The following is a 20,520-nucleotide window of genomic DNA, read 5'->3' on the forward strand; positions in this document are numbered from 1 at the left end:
TGAAGTGAAGTGAAGTGAAGTGAAGTGAAGTGAAGTGAAGTGAAGTGAAGTGAAGTGAAGTGAAGTGAAGTGAAGTGAAGTGAAGTGAAGTGAAGTGAAGTGAAGTGAAGTGAAGTGAAGTGAAGTGAAGTGAAGTGAAGTGAAGTGAAGTGAAGTGAAGTGAAGTGAAGTGAAGTGAAGTGAAGTGAAGTGAAGTGAAGTGAAGTGAAGTGAAGTGAAGTGAAGTGAAGTGAAGTGAAGTGAAGTGAAGTGAAGTGAAGTGAAGTGAAGTGAAGTGAAGTGAAGTGAAGTGAAGTGAAGTGAAGTGAAGTGAAGTGAAGTGAAGTGAAGTGAAGTGAAGTGAAGTGAAGTGAAGTGAAGTGAAGTGAAGTGAAGTGAAGTGAAGTGAAGTGAAGTGAAGTGAAGTGAAGTGAAGTGAAGTGAAGTGAAGTGAAGTGAAGTGAAGTGAAGTGAAGTGAAGTGAAGTGAAGTGAAGTGAAGTGAAGTGAAGTGAAGTGAAGTGAAGTGAAGTGAAGTGAAGTGAAGTGAAGTGAAGTGAAGTGAAGTGAAGTGAAGTGAAGTGAAGTGAAGTGAAGTGAAGTGAAGTGAAGTGAAGTGAAGTGAAGTGAAGTGAAGTGAAGTGAAGTGAAGTGAAGTGAAGTGAAGTGAAGTGAAGTGAAGTGAAGTGAAGTGAAGTGAAGTGAAGTGAAGTGAAGTGAAGTGAAGTGAAGTGAAGTGAAGTGAAGTGAAGTGAAGTGAAGTGAAGTGAAGTGAAGTGAAGTGAAGTGAAGTGAAGTGAAGTGAAGTGAAGTGAAGTGAAGTGAAGTGAAGTGAAGTGAAGTGAAGTGAAGTGAAGTGAAGTGAAGTGAAGTGAAGTGAAGTGAAGTGAAGTGAAGTGAAGTGAAGTGAAGTGAAGTGAAGTGAAGTGAAGTGAAGTGAAGTGAAGTGAAGTGAAGTGAAGTGAAGTGAAGTGAAGTGAAGTGAAGTGAAGTGAAGTGAAGTGAAGTGAAGTGAAGTGAAGTGAAGTGAAGTGAAGTGAAGTGAAGTGAAGTGAAGTGAAGTGAAGTGAAGTGAAGTGAAGTGAAGTGAAGTGAAGTGAAGTGAAGTGAAGTGAAGTGAAGTGAAGTGAAGTGAAGTGAAGTGAAGTGAAGTGAAGTGAAGTGAAGTGAAGTGAAGTGAAGTGAAGTGAAGTGAAGTGAAGTGAAGTGAAGTGAAGTGAAGTGAAGTGAAGTGAAGTGAAGTGAAGTGAAGTGAAGTGAAGTGAAGTGAAGTGAAGTGAAGTGAAGTGAAGTGAAGTGAAGTGAAGTGAAGTGAAGTGAAGTGAAGTGAAGTGAAGTGAAGTGAAGTGAAGTGAAGTGAAGTGAAGTGAAGTGAAGTGAAGTGAAGTGAAGTGAAGTGAAGTGAAGTGAAGTGAAGTGCAGTGAAGTGAAGTGAAGTGAAGTGAAGTGAAGTGAAGTGAAGTGAAGTGAAGTGAAGTGAAGTGAAGTGAAGTGAAGTGAAGTGAAGTGAAGTGAAGTGAAGTGAAGTGAAGTGAAGTGAAGTGAAGTGAAGTGAAGTGAAGTGAAGTGAAGTGAAGTGAAGTGAAGTGAAGTGAAGTGAAGTGAAGTGAAGTGAAGTGAAGTGAAGTGAAGTGAAGTGAAGTGAAGTGAAATGAAATGAAATGAAATGAAATGAAATGAAATGAAATGAAATGAAATGAAATGAAATGAAATGAAATGAAATGAAATGAAATGAAATGAAATGAAATAAAATAAAATAAAATAAAATTAAATTAAAAAATGAAATTTGGGGTGGAACTACCCTTAACATTTAGGGGGATGAAAAATAGATAGCCGATTCTCAGACCTACTGAATATGCATATATAATTTGGTAAAAATCATTAAAGCCGTTTCGTAGGAGTAAGGTTACTAACATTGTGACACGAGAATTTTATATTGTATAAGATAAAACATTTCAAATAAAAAAACCTATTTTTCAAAAAATAAATCTATCGAGATTTTTCTTTCTTAATTGTGTTTTCGAAACTGCCATAATTTAGATAAGAAATGAAGATAAACATGTCAAAAAATTTGAACCGTAGTATTTGTAGAAGTATTTTAAGTAGATTTTCAAAAATGTTAGATTTTAGGACTATAGCGCCTTAATTTAATTAGAAACTTTCGAGTTCTGTCTGTCTAAACACATTTTATCTCGGGAACGCGCGGAGGTATGCGGAGTTGAAATTGAAGCCGTAGAAAATTAAATTAATACGTTAACGTAAAAAGATACTACTAAGAAAAGATATACGTTCAAATATATGTTTGCCACAGATACGTATATTTCGAAAAATATGTTCGTAAATAAAATGTGTTACGAAGTTCAAAAAAAATTATTTGGTAACAACAGAAATAACTTTCTTAATGATACCACAGGTTGGGAATGAAGCGACCGCCCTCAGGCTATTTAAATAATATTTTTTTTTACGAAATTTTATTGTAAAAGAAGAAAAGAAGCCCCCTGGTTTTCTTGCGCATTCTTCTCCGGTCGGAGGCATACATTGTCGAATGGGTGGTAGTTTTTGACGTTCATAAGAGATACTTTCTCGTGGGAACCCGTCCCTTTTATGGGGTTTTTCAAGTTTATAATACACATTGTTTTACCGGCAATATAAGGGTATCATCTTGAAAAATATCACTAAATTAGGCGCATAAGTGGTGTGTACTAAGATATATAAGTAATTCTAGGTGTTTGACTGTCCCACGGGAACTCTTTAATATTCCGGGATTAAAAGTATCTAAGATGTTGATAGGCGTTATAAGGTACCAACATGCAAAATTTCATTAAATTATGTGCATAAGTTGTTGTGTACTGCGCTATATAAGTAACTATAGGTTTTTAACTGTCCCACGGGAACTCTTTAATATTCCGGGATTAAAAGTATCTAAGATGTTGATAGGCGTTATAAGGTACCACATGCAAAATTTCATTAAATTATGTGCATAAGTTGTTGTGTACTGCGCTATATAAGTAACTATAGGTTTTTAACTGTCCCACGGGAACTCTTTGTTTTTATGGGATGAAAAGTATCTAAGATGTTGATCGGCAATATAAGGTATCAACATCCAAAATTTTATTAAATTACTAGCTGCCCCGACAGACGTTGTTCTGTAGATAGTACAACTGTTTTATATTTCAAAACATCAAAAATTATTTCGTAAATATGCTCCCTAGAATGAAATTGTTTCACAGCGGAACTGTCAAACCGTGCGTCACTAAATTCTCTCATAGAAAATATGTCCATACAAAACAAATCATCAACAAATTGCAGGGTCAAACCTTAAAAGAAGCAGGTATACATTTGGACATGCTATGTTTTTCCTATGGCCAACTCTACGTAACTTGCTCACGAGTTTTTAAATCGCAAAATCTGCATGTGTATGCTGACCGAAATAAATCAATAACTACCTATAACTCTTGCATTACTATCAATCATCATATGCATACATCCGTACCTATCTATTCTTACAAACTATAACGCTTATAATACCTATTGGTGAAATCATCATAACAATTCTTAGTACACAATTTCGTTACACAATATCGTTGTTCGAACTTATATTTGGAAAACAGCTGGTCTGATTTTCATGATTTTGAATTTGTTGGATTTGCCTTCGTACCGAATCGTAGAATAATATAAAATCGTTGCAAAATAGACATAAGAAGAAAATACTTTCTTTCATTTAAAATCATTATCTCAATTTTCTAGATGGTTATCTTTTTTTATGGAAAAGGAGGACTAAAGAGCGTATGGGCCACCTAGTGTTAAGTGATCACCGCCGCCCACATTCTCTTGCAACACCAGAGATTGTGATTCACAAGAGCATTGCCGGCCCTTATATCTGGATCTACTAAACCGATTTTGAAAATTCTGTTACCAATAGGAACTCAATTTTTTGTGAGTGTCATATACGAGTATATACTATATATTAACCCAAAAATGAAAATACTTTTTCATAGTAGTTGTATTTGTGAAATACGTCGGAGAAAAAACCGTTGAACACTAAAAATAAATTATATGGCAAAACAACGTTTGCCGGGGCAGCTAGTTTATAAATTGTTACCTCTTTTTTTTGTGCTATATTGAGCGTAAGAGTCAACTAATGGTTACAGATCATAGTCTGTAGTGAGCAGAGTATGTGAACTGTGAACGCCGGAGTATGCTTTCCTGTGAACATGAGATAGGTGTTGCCGTCCTTTAAGCTTCAGTTTTTTGAAGTAAACTTTAAATTAACTTCTGTGAGCACTTTATTTTGTTGTTATTGAATGAGACTGGGACATCACGCTTGGATGTGTAGCTCGTTAGGGTAACGTGGGCTCGAGGAGATACCATTCCCGCCCATTTCATATACACATATCACATACCGCCGATCTAATTTATTAAAGTGAAAACTTTAGGCCTATCAAGATTTTTAGGATGTACACGGGCTGCGTCACCGACACTTACAAGCATGATAACGTAAATACCGTCAAATATATAATTATGTAAGTAGTAGTAGTAACCTACTACGTAGACAATACTAGCATATACCACTGACCAGATACAACTTTCTTTTAACTGTGCAATTCAAAATATATGTTCTGTGATATAACTGTCTGGGTTTTTCAGTCTATGGGTTTTTACATACTATCAGATATTTGATTGAGACAATAACAAACATGTTAAAGTTCCGGGCAAAAATAAATTGCACCATTTAACAATTTTAAGATGACGTCATAACTTTTACTGTTTACCATTGCCGTCTAATCTGCGCCGGTTCAAGCTATTGTTAATGTTAAATAGGTAAATAGCGACCAAATAAATATCCTATATGCACTTGATATTTCACTTTTTAACTTTAACTATACCAAGGAATACGATGGTGCAACACATTCCACAGTATATGTTAAAGTCAGCGTTAAATCAGGTTGTATCATATAAGCTGTTATGGCTACGGTAAGCCATAACAGCTTATATGATACAACCTGATTAACCCAGCCTTAGTTCTAGTTCTTAACATAGATGATATTATATTTCAATCACAATTTTAATTACATATAACTTAATAATTGTTCTGAGCATCAACTCAAATGTCTGTGGTTTATATCTGCTATTTGGCTAGTTCGAATAACAAAATGTATTATATTATATATGACAAACAATAATAATATTTATAGTTAACACATTAATATTCTCTTTAAATATAGACAGAAGATAGACGATGTCACCAGAGGTCACAATATAATGTTTCAATAGGTTTTTACGCATTTCCTGAATTATGTTTATTTAAATTTTTATGACATATTTCCGTACGACCTTGTTTATTACAAGTTAAATATGATCTTTGTAAAGTTTACATTGGGAATTTAACAAAACATTCTTACAATTTTCAATTCTTTTTCTATGAAAATTTCATTGAGAATTGTTAACTTTGTGCTACGTTGGTCTTCCAAAACCAATACTATTTTATGTTTTTTTTCTGCAAGACTAAGGCAAGCTAACTATTATCATATATGAGAAAGAGAAACGGTTCAAGATTAGTAATAAGAATATCCTTGGAAGTCTCCATCTTGAGATTAGCACATCACATTCTGAATACTGTAAGGTGTGAGCTCTCCCTTCACACGTTGGATCGTACAATAATTAAATATTGCCACGGACGAGTAAAAAAAGAAGGACTCCGCTCAGTGATATTAGCAAGTGAAGCACCGTTATGCTAGTGTGTGTGCGATTACGGGGGATACTGGTTACACAACTTTTTCTCCCTTAAATAATCTTACATGGCCACAAATACTTCTATAGAAACGTTTTTACACTTTTTCACAGCGCACGACGGCATTTTTAAAATATTTTATTGAGACGCAAACTGATCTGTCACAGACGACAACTGACAATTCTCATAATGGCCGCCTATCGGCCAGTAGTAGTATAAGTGTGTGCGTGGGGCTATGTATTTACACGTTAATCGGTTTGTTTTGGTGCTACACTGTTAGATAAGGTGACACGGAGTCCTTATTTTTTACTAGTCCATTTCTCTTGTATTCTTTATTGCAATCATTATTCAAATAATTATTTTATTAGGTTTTACTGTATATTGAATATTAAGCTGAAGGCCGACCGTTCCGACTTCACTTTAAGATCTGTTTTTACCAACCTTTTAGGTTATTACTTTTTCACGTCATCTAAGTTTTTTAAACAAATTCTTTTTCACCAGTATAACAATAAGTTCTCATATGAGAATAACATCTTATTGACTACTATTATTATATAATGAACGACCGAGGGCAGTGGCTTTTATGCTATGGTGGCTTAAATTCCTGACCAGTGTTTTGTGTTAAACATAGCTTACAAAACAATCGATCGTACTGTGGCAATACCATAAGCTATAAACAAAAGTAACTAAGGGGACTGGCCATTTCCGGGCCCAACTTTTTCAGAAAAAAAATATAGCGTAAAAAATTGTTTTACAGTGAACAAAAAATCACTAAAATAAAAGTTATATTATTAAGTCTATGGTAAGACTTTAATTCATGTCAATGTAACATCAGTTGGCGATTCTTATTATAATTCCACATCAGCTCTATGTTTAAACTCAGGTGAATGTGTTCCACTTTTACGTTATTCGTATTTTAGGTGATTTTTGTACCATTTGGACTGCATTACGGAACCAAACCAATCTTGCTTTCTCGTACTAATAATTGTTCTATTTTTAATTTAACTATTGGCTATACTATGCATTCGCAACGAGTAACAGGCAGACAATGCATGGTTGTGGATCTATTTTATAAAAAAAAAACATATTTATTGATTCTATTAGTCGTGAGGTCCTGTAAAAATTGATGATTGCAAAATTAACAAAACATATTATAATTTCATTTAGTGCTCATATTATGATTATGCAACTGTCAATGAAACTAAAATTAAAACAGAAACTGTTATTGTTATCTAACTAATGACTATTATTTGAACAACAAAATTTGGGCCCAATGGTGTATGGAGATGAATAGTTTAACGTTCTGTTGTGACTTATGTGGTAGGAACAGCATTCTGAAGTATGTAGTAACTTATAGTAGGTGTGAATTCTAAACATATACTTAATATCGTTTTTAATTGCAATCAACAAAATCGAAATATTTTGGGTATTCACCGAAAAAATAATTTATTACCAACTTGTGAATCTCCGAACTTCAGTAATTTAAAATAAATACATATTCATAGGGACAATTCAAAAGCGCTTACTTTAGGCCTATTTTATTAAATTATGTATCTGACTTTGAAAAATATTTTTTGTTTGAAGTTTACCTACGTGTGCCGTCGTGCTTTTGGTAGAAGTTTTATTTTTAAACATTGTTTTATCTTCCGTCTTATCCGTATTATTTGTAATACATAAGTAGGTATAATATATTTGTTACTTTCCGGATTGCTCCTGAAATCATTTAACTAGGTGAGCGTGAGAGGTACCCATAATGAACCTAGAATATCTTAAAACTTGCTTCAATAGAGCAATTTAGAAAAGTGTAATAACAAAGTGGAAGGATACAGTGTGTTGTTGTAGGTACCTAGGTACTTAACTATCATCCAACCAAAAAATAAATGAATTCTTTATTAATTTACTCATGACTAATTCGACCCACTTTTGCAGTTTTTTCTTTACTCTTTCAATTCCCATGGAGGTAGAATACGTTATACATATTATAAAACATAGTCGTTTCCCGCTGTCTATTCCTATGTATGCTTGGCTCTTTACGGAATTGATTTTGATGTATACCTACATGCATATAATAAAGTAGTGAAACACTAATAATTTTAGAGGTAAGTGTAATGTGTATGACGTAATAAGTGATTTTAAATCCTATTTTGAATAAAAATATTTGAAATTTGAATTTGATGTCGTCAATAAATACATTTTCTGCGCTTGCATTGCAAATGCTGGCTTAACCCTACGAGATAGATCAAAATAATGTATTACAATATTGTACACCTTCATAAGGTCTACAAAACAGTCCGTTATGGTATATGTCTATCTCTCAGGGATAATCAACAATCAGCCAGCGAAACTCTCTAAGAAAAAATGATTCACTCGATTGTATTGACAGGCTTTAATCTTGATGTCCAATATAGTTATATTATTAGCTATATAATATTCGAATGCTATCTGTCCATATGTTATAGAAATGTTAACTAATGTCAAATCACTGCACGTTTCATACTAAACTAAATTTAAATTTATACGTAGGCAGTCCCGCCTCTTATTACGTAGTATTTATAATTTATATCCTCTTTGTCAATAATACCCATTTTTAATTCTTTACTTTTTACGAGAAAGAATCACCAAGCGATTTTAAGCGATACAGCATTAACCCTTATCCAATTAAGTACCTACATTAAATACATATAAGCATTTAATACATATCAATATGGCCCTTTACAGCATATAAATATTATGTTAAGTAACATTTACACGAGTTGTGATCCTTTAAAAACTATTTTATTTTAATGTCTTTAGTTGCAAAGAAAATACAGGATAATACTGTAAGAAAATAATGTGAATAATACATTGTAAGTCCATACTCGTTAAAATTAAATTAAAATAATATCGAGTATCAAACTGCTCTCAAAATCCATAAAACGTATGACAGAGTGAAGCGGTTCAGGTCACGCTCACTATCATTAAAAAATTTAATAGTTGTTTACTTAATTTCTTTCCTCCTGATGATTCAATGAAATATGAAAATCTTAGCTTTCAAAACGAGTCACACATATACTACGTACAAAGAAAATAGCAATAAGTACACGTTTTCAGGTAAAACACATAAGTCTTAGTGACGATACAACAGTCGCATCGTACTGCGTAATAACAGTATGTGTGAGTGGGATAGAAGGATAAGCGTAACCATTTAAGATTCTCTTCTCCATTGACTCGGGCTACATAAATATTAGTTCGCAGATTGGAAGGCCACTAATATTTGTGATAGTGGTCTGTACTTTATACCTACTCAGTTGGTGTACTTATTGTCTCCGACAGATGATAATGACTAACGAGTAATGACTAACACAATACTTAAATGCTGGCGATCGGCGTTCGCCATTCAAATCTCGACCGGCGCCCGTACGACCGTGTCTCGATCAAAAGTTATGTCCGATTTCAAACCTCCATTTAATTATTAATTTTTATTATATAATCTCTTTGGTTATGTAAACCTTATTTACTGTTTAGTCTGTGATGATTCTAGAATCTATGAACTTGTGATAGTGAAACAAATAATTGGAGGGATTTTAAATGTTAACCTATTATTAGAGGTAAGTGAACTAAAAACCGGCATCGAAACGATAAAGTTTATTTATACTTAAACTGGCTACACTCAGAATAATCATAAAATAATACTAGTGTGTAATGTTTAAAACTAGTTGGACCGTTTCTAAAGTTTTTTTAATCTAATTGTAAACTTACTTCAAAATAATATGTAGGTGCATTCATTTATTAATAAGAAGTATTAATTAAGTATTGCAACGCTCAAAATTAAGTTGTTTATAAATACTTTACCTTTTTAATAATTTCGTATAAATTGTTTAGCGTGAATATTTTTAGCCTAATTATTACGATTTACGATCGTATTATAGCGGTTGACCTCGAATTATTATGAAACCATTTAACTACCATGCAATAATAATGACAATGATGGGAATGAAATTGTCAAATAGTATAGTTTACTACAAATTACAATGTATTACCGTATATAGAGGGGTATATAATGATTCTTTACTTTTCCTACCAAAAAAAAAACTTTAAAGAACTACAAAACATTTGTAATATTGCTGCTAGGTAGAATTTTTTAATTAAAAAGGTTTTTAAAAACGCCTTTATACATACTTAATTGAATTCTTTGATATAAGTTATGTTGTACAGCTACTAACATAGAGGCCAAATATCAACGACGGATTGTATTGTTTTAAGTAGCACGAAATAATCGTCTCCAAATTTTGAAAGTTTACAAACCAATGTTGTTGCAGAGTTGAAGTGTTTGATAAATAAGTATCATAAATTGTTATTAGAAGCCGCTAGAAGCTCAGTCATAAATGTAACTACATAATTAATAATGTACAAAGATTTACTATCCAACGATATTCTTATCAACTTAGGACACTATGTCGCGTCAAAACTACGATAGGATTTGTTATTATTATGTTTTGTTTAATGTGTCAACAGGCAAGCATATAGGTGATCACCTCTGTATTATATCATTTATAATGCGTTCGCGGATCGTTTTGATAACACTAGCAGACCTGAGGCATCCTGCACTACTTGCCCCGTTAAGCATTTAACCTGAATATTTGTCAGTTGTTATTCGTTGCACTGTTGGAATTTATAAAGTAGGAACAGATTTATTTACCGCCCACAGCACATTTGATTTGGTCAGTCTATCGCATGAGTGATCTAATCTGGACGACTAGACGTTTTATGTACTGGCTGCCCCTCCTCGCCACGTGTGCAAACGTGACAATGATGGTACGGCTCGTTCCTTGATACCTACAGCGTAGAGTCTCGAGAAGTTTGAGCGAAATTCGAAACAATACTCGAGCCTTTCCCAGCTTTTTCATCTTCTTCATCTCGATCTCTCGCAGTATTCAGCATCCAAAAATCTGATAAGGATAAGCGTTCTTATGAGTCTGGTGTTTTCAGCTTTTGTAATGTAATTCTTTCTCGATATTTTGATCATTTAGTACTCTGTACTTGTAATAGAAACCGTTCTACCAACCGAAATGTCAGCTGTCAAACCAGTCAACGATTTCCTAAGATTAAAGTGGTCCAAAAATATAAATAGGATTGTAATGTTTGTAGCACTAGCGAGAGGTCGCGATGTACGATTTAAGTGAACGGATGATTGGAACCTAAGTAAGGTTACATCAAATACAACCTTAACTGCGGCCGCGAATCGCTATAGGTACACAATTCGATATTTACATATGGGGTCTCTGACCGTATAAACATTTAGTCACACGTGGAATACCTAATCAAGTTGAAAGTTACATTTTAACTTATAAAATTCAACTCCCAAATCAGACTAATCAATAGATACGGTAAGTTTAATATTTTAACATGCATTCAAATCAAAACATACAAGACATTTTCCATTAGCCAACGAATCATGGATCATTGTTAGTAATAAAACTGAAATTAAGTATACCTCTGTCGAGACTAAGCGTGTAATAATTGACAACATCTTATTAGAATTTTACTAGTGGGAGGCTCCTTTGCACAGAATGCCGGCTAGATTATGGTTACCACGACGGCGCCTATTTCGTCCCTGAAGCAGTAATGTGTAAGCATTACTGTGTTTCGGTCTGAAGGGCGCCGTAGCTAGTGTAGTTGATGAATTACAATATCTATAATATTTTAAAGATGAAGAGTTTATTTTTGTATGTCACTACAGGCCGTATCTAGCTTGGCTACTACTCTCAGCTTGTCTAAAATATTGATTGAAATAAATAGGCGCTCTTGGGAGGCGATTTAAAGAGAATCGATCGAATTTAGCGACTAGTGGTCGAAATTTGATCTCACGCGCAGCAATTTTCACTTTAATTTTCGCCAGGAAATCACAGCAGTTATGTTTTCTTGAACACCACAAATCCATTATGAACATTAAAAAAATATGTGAAATGGCGGTAAAAGATCGAAGTTTCTAACATTATAAACGCGTTCTCTTGCATTAAAAAAGAATTAATGAATGAATGAATGATCGATCGGATCGATATAACATTTTCTTTACATTATTTAGCAAGTTATAGTACCTAGGCGTTGACTAATGCTGCGCAATATAATAGGGGTAATCGAAGTTATAGTACCTAGGCGTTGACTAATGCTGCGCAATATAATAGGGGTTAAAGTATGAAATTGCCGTTTTATTGTAATAGATACTTCGAATCGATAAAGAACCTTCATGGTTTGAGATATTTGTGTGAACTTTTTTCACTTGGCACCTATGTTCTTCTTTTTTCTGTTCTTCTTTTAAAAAATGTGCAATATTCGATTATTGCCTTTCAGTTGTTGTTTATATTCAGCTTAGATAAGAAAGAAGGATACTTACTTAAGAACTAAAGCGGCAGAAACAGCTCCCAATATCAATGTTTCGTTACGAGAGGGTACTGTTAACGACTGCACCGTGCGATTTTTAACCGACTTCAAAAAAGGAGGAGGTTCTCAATTCTCGGTTTGTTTTTTTTTTGTTTTTTATTTGATTGTTGTTTGTTTGAACTCTTCAATTCTTAGGAGCAATTTAACGATTAATTAAATTACTCGGCCGAATCTTTTTTCTGCTATCCGGATATTTAAGTCATCTACCATAACATAGTTATGGTCAAGTAATTGTCGTAGTCGAAAATGATGATCAATGGGACTCCTTAAGGGCTTACAGTAAGTGTAAACTGAACTAGCCCGTGTTGAAGGTAGTTTGAGGTCAATAACTAGTCTTTATGACAAATCTCAAGAGACGATTCGGGAGTACTCTGCGAATATGGATGAGCTACTTAAATTATCTCAAAGTAACCAGGAACGATTCGATTCCTTGATGACCAATTATTTGTGTGACTGCCAAAATTCTGCGAATTTAAAACCAGATAGAGTAGCTCTCCCCTTAACCGCTGAAATTAATATCGGATCCAACACTAGAACTATGCGTAAAAAAAACAATTATAAAACTGTAATATTTTGTGATGAAATAGGGAAAAAATTTGGCAAACTACTGCACAGTAAAATAGAACACACAGTAATAAATAACTGCTTCCCAAACACTAGCTTTCATGATATTATTCCAAAAATATTAAGTTCAAATTTAACACATGTAACAAACTTAATAATATGGTTTGGAAATAGAGGAGACATGAACAAACGTGACCTTATCAAATATGTTGAGACACTATGTTCACTAAATATTAATAAAATTGTAATATTTACATTCCCGTACAGCAAAAGCCTACCACAAGCTGAAAACGAACTTAGATATAATTTAAATTTAACATTACATACTATTCTAAATAATAATAAACTAATTCACCTGATCGAACACCAACAATTATGTTAAAAATAATTTATGTTTGAGAAAAGGTAGTTACGACCTCTCAGACTTTTATAAACGTCAAGTAGCTGTGTCACTGTCTTACTACTTTAGTATAACAGCCAGGAATTTGGCTAACCAGAAAATGCACACTATTTGTTCTGAAGAGATTCGTGACAATCTCACATTGGAAGCTATCCCAAGTAATTTAAATTAGTTTATAAGACAACAGAGGATGTCTCTAGCATTAATAAGCTACAAAATAAATTATTTAAGACAACGGATTTATCCTCTAGCAACATCAAAACAAATAACAATTTATGTAATATTAGAAGTAGCAAAGAAAGAGGAATAATAACTTTAGTACATCAAAACATCCAGTGTTTAAGAGAGAAAGATTTAGAAGTAGAATTATTTCAGTGCAAAAATCGTAAAGATATCGAAGCATTATCTGTTGAGCGTGTAGTGGAAATATCTGCAATAGAGATAAAAAAAATAATTGTATGTGTATATAGAGCGCCGCTGGCAAATTTTGAAATATTTGAAAAAACTATGGAAGATTTGTTATCGAAACTATCTCAATCAAAAAAGAAATTAGTTGTATGTGGCGACTTTAATGTTAATATTATAAATAACTGCTGCTTAAGTGTGCGATTGCTGAATCTGTTCAAATCATTTAATCTCTCTCATTTAATTGCGGAGCCTACTAGAATATCTGCGACTAGCGCCACGTGTATTGACAATATATTCACTGACATTATTCCAATAAACAAATGTATTATTAGTAAATTAGCCTCAGACCATTTTGGTCAACTAATGAAAATTAAAGACATCAGATCTATTTTGAAAAAACAAGTTAAATGTACTCCTGTAACAAATTATCGTTTAAATCAATTGAAAAATTGCCTCAGTTCCAATTCTCTATTCCTACCTCAACTTAACTTAGATGCCAATGCAATTTACAACATATTTTTTTAATCATTTACTAAACTGTTTAACTCTATTTTCATTTCAAAATCATTTATTCCAAAAAATACTTTATCTTTTAATGAGTGGGCTTCCGTCGATTTACACAAACGTAGACAAGCATTGTATAATTTATATGAAGAGAGGCGATTTAATACAAGCGCAAAATTTAAAAATTATGTAAGGTTATATTCTAAAGAATTCAAGAACGATTGTAAATTAGCTAAGTCTCACAACATAAGTTTAAAGATTAAAAATAGCAATGACAAAATAAAAACAACTTGGAAAATTATAAATGAGGAGATCGGTAAAACTAATAAGAGAAATAATTAATTCCAATTAAAGATTGGTAACAGAAACATAAAAACAGATTCTGAAATTGCAGATACATTTGAAAAGTTTTTTACTGATATACCGGTCTCTACGACAAAATATCTAAATCCCTCATCTATATCTGCAATGAAACTGCTACAGAAAAACGTATCTTTATGTAATGCAAACTTTAAATTTAAGCATGTTGGTCGCATAGAGATTATTAAAACGTTTAGACTAATTAGCGTAAAGAAAACTAAAGATCTCTGGGGAATCTCTGTTAACGTAGTGAAATCTGTAATAGAAATTGTAGCCAAAGCTTTTATTTTCAGTGTGTAGATTGCGGTATATTTCCAAACCAAATGAAACAGAGCAAGATCACTCCTCTATTTAAGTCGGGAGATAAAGCTGACCCCACCAATTTTAGACCCATATCAGTACTACCAACCTTTAGCAAAATTTTCGACAAAATTATGTTAACGCAATTAATTAACCATTTTTACAATAATAACCTCATGCATAATAAACAATATGGTTTTACTCAAGGTCTTTCAACCACTGATGCTAGTATCGAGTTAATAAGAAATATTTTGGATGCTTGGGAGGATTCATGTGGTGCGTTAGGAGTGTTTTGTGATTTATCCAAGGCATTCGACTGCGTTCATCATGAAACCTTACTTCAAAAATTTCATCACTATAGTGTTAGGGATGTTTCACTAGATTTAATAAAATCATACATGTGTAATAGGATTCAAAGAGTAGATGTTAATGAAAAAAGATCAACTGGCTCTGTCATATCGATGGGTGTACCGCAGGGCTCAATCTTGGGTCCTTTTTTGTTCCTGGTTTACGTCAATGATTTACCATACCTTATTCAAAATAAACATGATATTATACTGTTTGCTGACGATACATCTTTGTTATATAAAACAAAACGCCAGCAAAAAACTTTCTGTCAGGTTGACGACATTGCTGAAGTAGTAAGTTTTATCGTTTCTCATTTATTCATTTTGTGTAATAACCAGAAAATACCATAGGCATTTTGGTGGGCGGTATGTTCCGATACCGTAACACGTTACACATAACGTTTATATTTCGCGCCACCGATGAACGATAGTTGGCACTTGAATTTAGTGCAATGAGAACCTGCAGCTAACACTAGCTGTCATGCACGACGTTCTTGACGTATGTCAGAGCGAACGCACTCCGACGTGGTACCGCGTGTGGAGACACAGCCGTCAACGAAAACGGTTAGAAACCAAACCGTCGCGCGCGCGCATCATCTCCAAGATCCTATCGACCACGTGAGAATCCCTGTAGCTGGTGGAGAATCATCGAGTGTTAGTAGCAGTTCAAGGTACGTACGTGCATTGTATTGTTATTGCCTATTTCAAAGTGTTCACATCGTCATCGTTAGATCCTGTCGGTCTAAATTCCCAATGTGGCACGGGCCACCAAGTTGCGAGCTTGCCACATTATTTGGTGCCGAAACTCGGGATTCCACCTATTACACCGACCAATTTGTGTATGGTATTAATTTCTGGTTAATAGAATCGTCATAACTCACATGATTAAAGTAACAAATTCTGTGTTCTCAAGATTTAAGTTCTTTAATTGTAACCGAATTAACCTATCTATCACTGTACCTACATAGATTGTACGTTAACGAACAGGGATTTTATTAACTAAAACGCAAAGTATTGAATTGCTATAAGAACAAATAAACAATCATTTCAACATAATATCGGTGTTTATTTCCTAGTCGGCTTATAGTCATTCAATCTTTATTCTATCCACTTAGGTATTTAGATCAATTTATATCAACTATTCAATTGCAGCATAATCTTATCGCATATTGAATCACGTAAAATAAAAGTTTTAAATTTTAACAATACAATTAGTACCTACAACCACTTATTACTCATCTTGCATTCTGAGTCCATCAAATCAACCTACACGTTAATACAAATAAAGCCCATTGCGCTGCATTCATTTTGACTGTTGAGGATCGAGTAGGTACTAGAATCTCACGTGTTGTGTACGGTGTACCTCACAAGTTTATAAGTAATTAGCATACATTTTAATACAATTTGCAAAAAAACTTGTGTGGAGGATTGTACCTGCTAGTGATTTTATTGCTTCCAGTACAGTACAACTCACAAATTCACGCATAACTCACGTATACTTTCATAGTAGTCGGTACAAAACTTGTGTGGTTTGCTGTACATCAGTTAATATTACTTTGTTTGAGCTGGTTTACGTACCTACGTGATTTTAAATCGGATTGAGGGTCATTCTGTCATTGCATTTAAATTACATAAGTGTAATATTTTGCAAAAATGTCTCATTTGAGAAAATATTCCACTCGCAAACAGAGCATTCTTAAAAAGTTGCGATCTAAATCTCAGGATGTAGAATACACTACGCAGGACTTATCATCATTACGAAGGCAACGTACGATCGCTTACAAGCAAATGTGTAAGGCATTAGAGATCGGTGTTTTGGCTGTCAATGATCAATCACAGCGGGACATGTTCTTTTCGTATCATCAAGAAATTAAGAAAATTTCTTCTAATTTTGAAGATGCGAATTTAGCAATTCTGGAAATTTTAGACGACGCCGAAAGTGATGATTTTGACATGCAAGAACGTTTTGACGAAATATATTACAAAGTTATATCTATCTATCGCAGTTTAACTAAAGATGAATCTCGCTCGTCTCAATCGCATTGTACGTCGGTGTCGAATATTCGGTTACCAAAAATACAGCTTCCTACTTTCACTGGTGATATTAAACGTTTTCCCGAATATTTTGATACATTTAACGCATTGATACACAATTCCGCCTCTCTTAGTGACACTGAAAAGTTTCACTATTTGATTTCTTCTCTCAGCGGTGATGCATTAATGGTTGTAAAAGCCTTTCCACTAAGCAGCGAATATTACAGCGATGCATATACGGCACTTATTGCGCGTTATAAGTGTAAGCGAGAATTAGCTTTTACGTGCTGGAGGGAGATTTTAAATATGAAGTTCAACTTTAAGGATGCTCACGAGTTTAGAAAAACACTTGACCTTTTTGAAGAAAATTTGTGTATTTTAAAATCAATAAATTTACCGGTTAATCATTGGGATTTCGTGTTAGTGTATAATATTCTATCGAAAATGGATACAACAATGCGTCGTGATTTTGAGGAAAAACATTCAAACACCGAACTACCCGCATATGCACAGCTTAAAGAATTCTTACATTCAAAATGCGAAGCTCTGGTGCGCGACACACATTTTACCGAACAAGCTAGTAAACTAAATGAGACATTACCAAAGTTTTCATCTCAAGCGGCTCAATCTAATCGCGTACCAAAGACACATTCTCTAATCGTAGCAGGTGAAAGTCCAGCAAATATGAATAGTTCAAAAACGGCGAAATCTCTTATTACCTGCGCCTTTTGTAATGAATCGCATAGCATTTCATCATGTCCAGAGTTTCTAAAAAAATCTACCGATGAACGCATGAAAATTGCAAATGATAAAAACTGGTGCTTTAACTGTTTAAAGTCTTCTCACCAACTGAAGAACTGCAGTAGCATTTTCTCTTGCCGCATCTGTAAGCGTAAGCACCACACATTGCTCCACCGCCATACGTCAGCCAAACCCAACGAAACTGTATCAACATTGGTCTCAAGACCATCAACGAATACAACCGTACTGCTAGCGACGGCGATCGTACAGGTCAGAGATGCATCAGGCAATATGCAATCATTTCGTGCGTTGTTTGATACCGGTAGCCAAAGTAATTTTATTACGGTATCGGCCGTCGAACGCTTAAAACTTAAATGGTCACAGACGGATACTAGTATTTGTGGACTTGGTGAAGCAGCTGCTTCCATCTCAGGAGTTGTCATGTGTAGTATCGGTGTCAATGAGAGAACTCTGTTCGAATTAGACATGCATGTGTTGTCAAAGATATGTGGCGAACAACCTATCGCAAATCTGAACACAACAGAATGGTCACATATCATACGATTGCCTTTAGCTGATCCTGGGTTCGATATTCCTGGACCAATCGACATTTTGTTTGCCGCAGATGTATTTGCAGAGTCGTTGCTTTACGAGCACATAAAAGGAACCATAAATCAACCCACTGCCTTTAAATCGATTTTCGGTTGGCTTCTTCTAGGTAAAACAAAGTTAGCGTCAACCACGCTTTTAAACGCATCAGAATCAGATACGGAATTAATCACACTAGTACAACGTTTTTGGGAACTAGAATCTTTACCAAAGGCGAAACTGTTGACCCCAGAGGAATCTTTATGTGAGCAGAAATTCATTTCTGACCACTCGCGTGATGACAGTGGTCGTTATATATTACGCTTACCCTTCAAGGAAGATGTTGAGCCAATTTTTGTTAAATTGCGTGATGTTGCGCTTCGACGATTTCACGCTACAGAACGTAGACTATCACGTGACCCGATCTTATCTTGTCAATACGCAGATTTCATGTCTGATTACATTAAAACAGGACATATGTCTTTAGTTCCCAGGGATGAGATAGAAATGGGAAAATACTACATCCCCCATCATTGCGTTTTACGTCCTGAATCTGCTTCGACTCGTTTGCGTGTTGTATTCGACGCATCCGCCAAGGACCTACATTCACGTTCGTTAAACGACACACAGTTAATCGGACCAAAGTTGCAAACCAATATTGTGGAAATTCTTTTGCGCTTTCGTGAACATCACATCGTTTTGATGGCCGACGTCCGTCAAATGTACCGACAATTGCTAATTTCCTCCGACCACCGCGATTATCAACGTATTTTTTGGAGAGCTTCACCTCACGAGACTCTTCAGGAATATCGGCTTAATACAGTGACGTACGGTGTTGCTTCATCTCCTTTTTTAGCTTGTTGATCATTACAACAACTCGCTGAAGATGAAGGATATTCCTATCCGATTGCAAAACAAATAATACTGTCAGATGTCTATGTTGATGACGTAGTTACAGGATGTGATTTATTAGAGAACGCACAAATGGCAAAGTCACAAGTCATTGCGCTTTTCAATCGCGGCGGATTCAAACTCAGAAAATGGGTTAGTAGCGACTCAAAACTTTTGTCTGATATCGCCGAACAGGACTGTCTAACCGGCTCTGTTTCTCTTGATAATTCAGAACCAACAAGCTTAAAGGTTCTCGGATTAAAATGGGACCCAGTTTTCGATGCATTCTTTTTTGAAATAAAACCAATAAATCAGACTTGCACAAAACGATCAATTTTGAGTGAACTCGCGAGGATATTTGACCCTCTCGGCTTCTTATCCCCCATAACCATCCAAGCTAAATCTCTCATTCAGAGACTTTGGGTACTCGGTGCTAGTTGGGACCAACCTCCACCGGATGAGATAGTTTACGCGTGGAATACTCACCGAACTCAATTATCGCAATTATCACAACTTCGAATCCCGCGTAAATTGGCTTGTAAAAATGGACAATCATACGAACTCCATGGTTTTGCCGACAGCTCCGAGATTGCATACGGTGCTGTTATTTACTTGCGTGTGATCGATGAGGAGGGTCAGGTTCATGTGTCCCTATTATGTTCAAAAGCCAGAGTAGCACCTTTGAAGCGTACATCACTACCTCGTTTGGAACTCTGTGCTGCCGTCCTTTTATCGGACCTTTATCTATTCGTCCGTGACACGTACCTTAATCGTATTTCATTTGATAAAATCTACTTTTGGTCGAACTCAACAGTCACTTTATCTTGGATACGGTCCCCCTCCGCGCGATGGGCAACATTTGTTGCCAATCGTGTCAGTCACATCCAAGATATTACTCCCACCAAATGCTGGCATCATGTCTCATCGGATGATAATCCTGCAGATATCTGTTCACGAGGGCAATATCAGAGTGAAATTCTTAACAATCGGTTATGGTGGGCGGGGCCTTGTTGGCTATCTGAAAGTAAGGACGCCTAGCCCGTAAATTATGCAGTAACATCTCTCGAAGATGAAGTAATCTGCAATGCGGAAGCGCGTAAAACTGCTGCTTTAGTTGCTGAAAGGGTCCAAGATACACAAGCACGGGAAGCTAGCGTCATTGATGATATACTTAATCGTTACTCTTCATTGCAAAAGATCATTCGTGTTCTGACTTACATCTACCGTTTTATTCACAATTCTCGTAATCCACAT

At 34.9% G+C, this 20,520-nt stretch overlaps 1 protein-coding gene across 2 annotated transcripts in view; it reads left to right on the forward strand.

Annotated features, from left to right (window-relative positions):
* The first annotated feature begins 9,103 nt into the window (after nt 1–9,103).
* The window catches only part of LOC126976087 (clavesin-1-like), a 40,494-nt gene continuing 29,077 nt past the window's right edge, over nt 9,104–20,520 (forward strand). For both annotated transcript variants that reach the window (XM_050824273.1, XM_050824274.1), the window contains exon 1: nt 9,104–9,296. The gene's annotated coding sequence lies outside the window, so the exon portion shown is untranslated. The remainder of the gene's footprint in view (nt 9,297–20,520) is intronic.

Source organism: Leptidea sinapis, chromosome 39, assembly GCF_905404315.1.
Source record: "Leptidea sinapis chromosome 39, ilLepSina1.1, whole genome shotgun sequence".
In the NCBI taxonomy this organism is placed as follows: Eukaryota; Metazoa; Arthropoda; class Insecta; order Lepidoptera; family Pieridae; genus Leptidea; species Leptidea sinapis.